Below are 7500 nucleotides of genomic sequence, written 5' to 3'. Positions count from 1 at the left end.
ATACATAAAAATATATATATATATATATATATATATAATTTATATGTGTGTGTGTGTGTGTGTGGGTGTGTGTGTGTGTGTGTTGTGTAAAAATTTTAAATATACATAATATCTAAATCTATCTATCACTTTATATCTTCTCTATATCATATACTACACACACACACACACCACACAATATGTGTGTGTGTGTCGTTTGGGGGTGGTTTGTGTGTGTTGTGTTGATATAGAAGATTGATAGAAAATAGATGATAGATAGATAGATATAAATTTATATAATAAAATTGTTGGGTTCATATATATATATTATAATATATATAATATATAATATATATATATAATTATATAGACCACACACCAAAACACCCCCCCCAACACACACCACCCCACACCCACACACACACCCCCAAACAATAAATAATCTTTAATATATTATATATAATATATATAGTGGGTGTGTGTGGGGTGTTGTGTGGTGTGTGTGTGGTGGTGTGTTTTTGGGTGTTGGTGTTTTGTGGGGTGTGGGTGTGTGTTGTGTTGTGGTTGTGGGTGTGTGTGGTGGGTGTATTTGGTGTGGGTGTGTGTGTGTTGTGTTGTGGTGGTGTGTGTGTGTGTAATTATGTTTATATAATTATTATATATAATATAATATATTATTATTTATATATAATATATATAATGTGTGGTGTTGTGTGTGTGTGTGTGTGTATTCATATATAAATACGTATATGTGTATATTAAATAACACATACACACACACACACACGCAGTAACACACACATATATACACTCTTGTACAGACCTGGACTAGGACTGTTGTTACAACCACAGATCAGGTTAAACTGGTTACGTATACTTGCTTAACTCTTTGTCCAGACGTAAATAATAACTGTTGTCTGGGAGATGTCCTACTTTGGTCAGCAGTGCGAGATGTATTGTCCTATATTTGGTTATGTTAGCCTTAGTTTGACATTTTGCTAACAATCAAATATGGGTAAATCAGATAGTTTCCTCTTCTAGGACAGCGCAGAGTTGTCGTAGAGTCTTGGCGGATGCGACTGGCGTCCCCTGAAGACCAGGAAAATTCTCAACGTTTCTGAAAAGGGAAAGTTTTTTAGCGGTTGACAGATAGAGACGGGTAAAAAAGATAAACTCCTTTCCTGGTTGAGTAATGTATTAATGATATGCATCTCATTGTCGATACAGAAATGTTCAAATCAACCTTGAGCGATTCATTCCTCCACCCCTCTCTATCTCTTTTTGACAGTGCCAATTTGTAAAGTTTACAACAAACGATTTTCCATTATTTTTATTTTATTCGTTAGTCTCTTTCATTCTGTCAGTAAGTTCTTACCTCTTCCTAGATTGCATTCCATGTTATAGCACTGCCACAATCACAGCAGTGGCGAGAGCAAGGAGAGTAAGAGATAAAGTTGTATCTCCCTCGTGAGAACATGTATCTGGGGAAGAATTGGATAATGTAAGTTAAAGGAAATTAAATATATATCTTGAATCAACACGAGAGGCAGATTTCCATAGCATACGGATAGCCAAACATTACGATTGGAAAAAGGTCCTCACACTCCATTCTATTGTAGGTGCTTTGGTCTTGGTCCTGAAGGTGACGCCAATCTCCCAGACTCTGCACAGCCCAGGCCTTGCCTCCGTCAGTCTTCATCTTCATCAAGTCATCTTTATTTGCATTGGTGCTATTAAGTCTTCTCAAAATGCGGCCATCATCACTCTGTTGGAGATGGGAATTTAGGATAACTCCCCTTTACTCTACGCGGATAAATCCAAGGTCCTCGGATATTCACACTGAACGCATATGGGCCAAATATACATGTTTGTACCTTGATCTTATGCGACTCGTAATCGAGTGTGATCTTGTGCACCTTGTGAGCTGGCAAGGCTTGGCAGTCTCCCGTGCTCGTGTTGACTGCCGTCTGTTTTCCATCCCAACAAAGGAAAAGCTCTTCTCCAAATATGGACAAACTAACAGTCAGGTTGACTTCTGGAATAACGGCGAAATGTTCCCTCGTGGAATTCCAGCGTGGAAAGTCGATCCAGGTGGCAATCCTAAGAATCATTTAAATGGATTTCTTTTTTAAGCATAGGTATATATATAAAGGAATTGTTATATTGACACACACACATACACACACACGCACACATACTCACACATCTATATATATGTATATAAACAGACAGATATAGATATATAGTTGTGTGTATATATATATCATATAAAATATATATGTGTGTATATCTTCTTCTTTTAATGGTAGGTTCATGTCTGAGCCGCCGTGGTCACAGCATATATCATATATATAATACATATAATGATATATGTAATATACATATATGATATATATATAATATATATATATATATTATATATATAATTATATATATATATACATATACATATATAATATATACATATATGTGTGTGTATGTGTGTCTATGTGTACATATATATCTATATATATATATATATATATATATATATATATATTATATATATATGTATATATATATATATATATAATATATATATATATATGTATATATATATATGTGTTGTGTGTGTGTGGTGTGTGTGTGTGTGTGTGTGGTGTGTGTGTGTGTGTGTGTGTGTGTGTATTGATAGATAGATAGATAGATATGCTCTTACGTGTGTGTGTATGTATGTGTGCAAATATTACGACTGGAAATTTTATATGTATACATACATATACATATGTGTGTATAAATGTGTACATATATGCATATATATATCCATATTTTTATCCATACGTATACACACACAACACGTATGTGTGTGGTGTGTGTGTGTGTGTGTGGGGTGTGTGTGCTCGGACATATATGGGAACTATATATCTGATAATATGAAAGCAAAGATCCCAAACCTTGAGGACAGTTAGCAAGAACTTGGGCATTCTTAATCGTAAACTCTTTCAATAGTAAGTCAGAATTCTTCTTCTCTGCAGTGGGGACATCTCTTCACCACATTCAAGCTCTTCATTTCTTGAAATCGACATTCAATTTCTGTCCACTTCTTCTTCTTCGGTACGTTCGGAGGCTCTTTTGTGCTTGGCCCTTTTAAATTTTCTATGGCAACATTCACGTTTTTATTTTTGTTAGCGATGGTCACACGGAAAAGAGTCCCCGAAGGTTTGATCACAACTCCGTATAGGCTTTCTTTAAAGTGCAAACTGTTGGACGCAGGGTAAAAAATTGAAACACTCAGTTAATATCAAAACGAGCTTTTTTTGCCTAAATAGTTTGCAACATTTTGAATGATCACAGTTTATCTTAGCTGATTGATAGTTTTGCCCTTGTTCATATGGTTCTTTGACAAAAAAACAAACAAAATGACAATTTCATCGGCAGCAAGATGATATAAATTTTTCATCTTTTATCATCTTTAATGATTCTTCAGCTGATTCAATAATGATCATTACTTCATGACTACGTTTTTATCCCATTTCACTTGCAAACGCATGCCCAGCCAGTATGGTATTCAACAGAGCAGTCTCTTAAAAATTATCAAAATTTAAAGAAAACGGCATTTTCATCGGTACAGAAATGTCCCGCGAAGCTGTCAAAGATTATAATTCCTAAACTCTTTTTGCACGCGGTTAAAAACTTCCCTTAGTTCATATATATATATTTTAATATATATAATAAAATAAAAATATAAAATATTTATATATTAATATATATATATATATATTGTGGTGTTTGTAAAAATAGATATCCCATACATACATATATATGTATATTTAAATATATATATTTTTTTACATTTGCATATACATATATATTAGTATGTATGTATGTATGTATAATATGTATGTATATGTATATATATACAAATATATACATATATATACATACATACATACATACATTATACATACATACTTACATATACATCCTACATACATATACATTACATACATATATATAATAATAATATATATATGATATATATATAATATATATATATGGATCATATATATATATATATCTATATATATATAGTATTTTAATATACATATACATACATACATATATATGTGTGTGGTGGGTATATATGTATAATATATTATATATATATAATATAGATATATATATGGTGTGTGTTGGGTGTGTGTGTGTGTGTGTGTGTGTTGGGGGGTTATTACATATATATTCATATATTATAATAATATATATATATATATATATATATATATATATAATATATATAATATATATATATATATATACATATATTTATTTATATGTATATATATATATATATATGTGTGTGTGTGTATATATAAATATATATATATATATATATATATATATATATATATATATATATATATACATATTATATTATGTATGTATGTATACGTGTACGTACATACAAAATTTATTTTGTACTAAATCATGCTCAACAAAGTCACAAACTTTTTTACCGTGTACAGTAGGAACACTGGCACATGTTGCCCACGCTAAAGAAATGAATGCAGCCAACAAAAATTTCGACACCTCCTGTCCAGGTTTCTTGCCCCAAAGAAAACATCGAGAAGAAAAACAGACCGACCCCTGCGCACACCTCCTTTTTTGGGAAGTGCCCGCCCGAAATTCCTGCTTGTGAAGACGGGGGCCCCCGATACTCTCCCCTCTCTCTCTCTCTCATACCTCTCCTTATCTCCCTCTCTCTCCTCTATTTCCCTCTCCTCTTCTCCTCTCTTTTTTCTTCTCTTTTTTTCTTCTCTGTTTCCATTCTCTCTCCCTTTTTCTATGCCTCTCCTTCTCTCTCTTTTTTCTCATCCCTCCCTCTCTCTCTTCTTTTTCCATGCCTCTCCTCTCTTTTCCTTTTTCCATCCCTATGGGGGGTTTTAAAAAACCAATTACTTGGTTTGAGGGGTATGATATGGTATTGGGTTTGATTTTTATTTTGGGGGTTGATACACGCGTAAAACACAAAAGACAGTCTATTATAATCGGGGCCGCGCGGAGGTCAGGGTCAGCTGCCCGGGAGGGGGAGGACCTTAGTGCGGTGGAGCTTAGCCGAACTCCCGGTAAACAGGTCAGATAAAAAAAATGTGACCTCCGCCCTCGCTGAGCGGGGGGTTTTTTTTTTGGGGACATTTGGATCCCGTGGAAAACACCCACGGGGGTCCATGGTAACAAAAAGAATTATCACACCTGAAACAAAAATAAAATTTATCCCATTTATATTGCTGGGCCACCTCTCGCCCTCCCCCTCGAGCGCCTTAAAGGGTGCCCAAATTTGGCGGTCTCTTTTCTCTGCGTGCCCGGTTCAATTCGGGGCTGCTCGTCAATGTTGTCCCATCCCCCCGGGCCCTGGTTAATCTGCTCGCCTCGAGTCCACACGCCCGAAAGTTTTAAACGGGTCCCCCTTGACTTCGATTCGTTTTGCCTCCCGTACCCGGGCCTGGCCCAAATTGGGCGGCGTCCCCGCCCACAAGTCCTCAAAATTGTCCAGCCCTTCTCGCGCCCACACGTCCCGTAATCTTCGCCCAAATCTCGGGGGTGGGGGCGGGGCGCTCTCGGGGGGCTTATCCCGCGTACAGCTCTGATTTGCCCGGATCTCGGCGTCCCCAGGCGTCGCCTATGCACGCATTCGGGGTGACGGGTACCTGCGCAAAGGTGCGGTTCGTGGATCTAGGGGGAGCCCGGGCGGGCACCCCCGTCCCCTATATGGGAGTATTAAAATTTTTCTGACAAAATCTTGGCCCGGGGGGCCTATGGGATCTTCGTGATTCCTTTCACAGCACCAAAGGGGGTCCCCCCACGGGCCGTTTGGGTCGAGCAAATAAAGTGGGGGACCCAGATAAAACCGGGGGGCCAGAGTAAGAGAAAAAAAAAGGGCAACAGAGAAGAGGGGGGGGAATTACACTACCCGGTTTTCAAACAATTTACTTTTTTAATTTTTGTTTTTTAATTTGTTTTCTTTTTTTTTTTTCTTTTTGTGTTTTTTTTTCAAAAAAGGAAAAGAAAAAAATAAAAGGGGGGGAGATGTCTAGGGGGTTCGCTAGACCTATTTGAACTACCAAACCCTCTCTGAAGATATGAGAGAGATAAGGGAACGCTCGGCGATCCGCGAAGACTATTTAACCATAGTCTCACACAGATAAGAAAAAAAATGTAACTTGACTTTATGTACAACCCTCGTCACGACGGGCAAAATTTTCGGGGTAAAAAAGATACATATAAATCTTTACACCGGCACTAAGACAGCAACCACCTTATTAAAGAAAAAAAAGGGCGGGCTTTTGTCTGCGTTGTAGTGAGGTGAAGGTGGTTTTGTATGCGTGTGTGATGACAGCTGCGTTAAGAGAGGGAAGGCGAGTGACCTCACACAGAGAATGAACACAAAACAATATTAACGTTCACTATAACAAAACTGAAGTAAATTAGCAAAGCACTATTTAAGATTTTTTAAATACCCAAAAGAAATTTAACATCTAAAGATATCGACAGATGTAGATAATGAATGTGACATGAAAAAAAAATTGCCTTTTATCAAGCAAATTACTTTGGGGCAGAAATCGAACTGCGAGGTACTTTTTGCTTTGCACGTAGACTTCAATAAAAAATCAATAACGGGGGGGTTTTACCAAATGCGATATGATGAACGACTCGACCGGAAATAATATCCTGTCTCTTGGTATCTGTAATGGGCGCTCGCAAAAATTCCCCAAGGATATATAAATTTTCACAATCACACAAACGCTTGGGGGGGACCCAAAAATGCAAACGACTCAAGAGGGGGAGAAAGGGTGATTATAACGAATAAGATTCTAGCTAAACCCTAGTCCACATTTAAATTAAAGGACGTAAAAGCGGGTACCCGACTAAAGGAGCCAAACGAAGAATAACTTGGTTTTTTTGACCTCTCTCGAACGACGGGGCAGTCTATTAGGGGTTTACGCAACCCGGGGGAATGGGCAATCCCGGCACTAGATAGGGGGAAATCCCACGCTATTCCAAAAAATACAATTTTGTTACCTGCTTTGCTTAGCGCCCATAAACGTGTCCAAAAAACAAGCAACAATGAATGTTTTCTTCCCCAATTTAAGGGGAAACCCAAATGGTCATCGACCCCACCCCCGCCGCCACCCACCGGGAAAAGAAAAGTGAGGGCATGTCAAGACAGGAAAAAACCTTTTTTAATCCCCAAAAGGGCCCAAAAAAAAGAAAGGGACGTCGGTCGGGGGGGAGGGTTAGGAACGAGATAAAAATGAAAAGGTATTCGGATAAGAAAAATCCAAGCGTTAAATCGTTGCAGATGAAACAATATAAATCTCTAAAAACGAGAGAAAATAATTAATTATTTAACTAACAAACGATTTTCAGTTTTTTAAACCCCTACTCGATCGCAGGGAAAATTCGATCGAGGTGGAAGAATAGTGGAAAACGTCCCATTTGCTTCATAGCCCCTTTTTAAAACCCCAAAAAAAAAAAACGGCT

At 37.2% G+C, this 7500-nt stretch overlaps 1 pseudogene; it reads right to left on the bottom strand.

The window, feature by feature from the left end:
• Positions 1-1026: 1026 nt before the first annotated feature.
• LOC119571233 lies at positions 1027-4501 on the bottom strand (annotated as a pseudogene).
• Between the last annotated feature and the right edge of the window lie 2999 nt (positions 4502-7500).

Source organism: Penaeus monodon, unplaced genomic scaffold (genome assembly GCF_015228065.2).
Source record: "Penaeus monodon isolate SGIC_2016 unplaced genomic scaffold, NSTDA_Pmon_1 PmonScaffold_5583, whole genome shotgun sequence".
Classification (NCBI taxonomy): Eukaryota; Metazoa; Arthropoda; class Malacostraca; order Decapoda; family Penaeidae; genus Penaeus; species Penaeus monodon.
The sequence above is the reverse complement of the archived record's forward strand: the minus strand, read 5'-3'. Positions and strand labels throughout refer to the sequence as shown.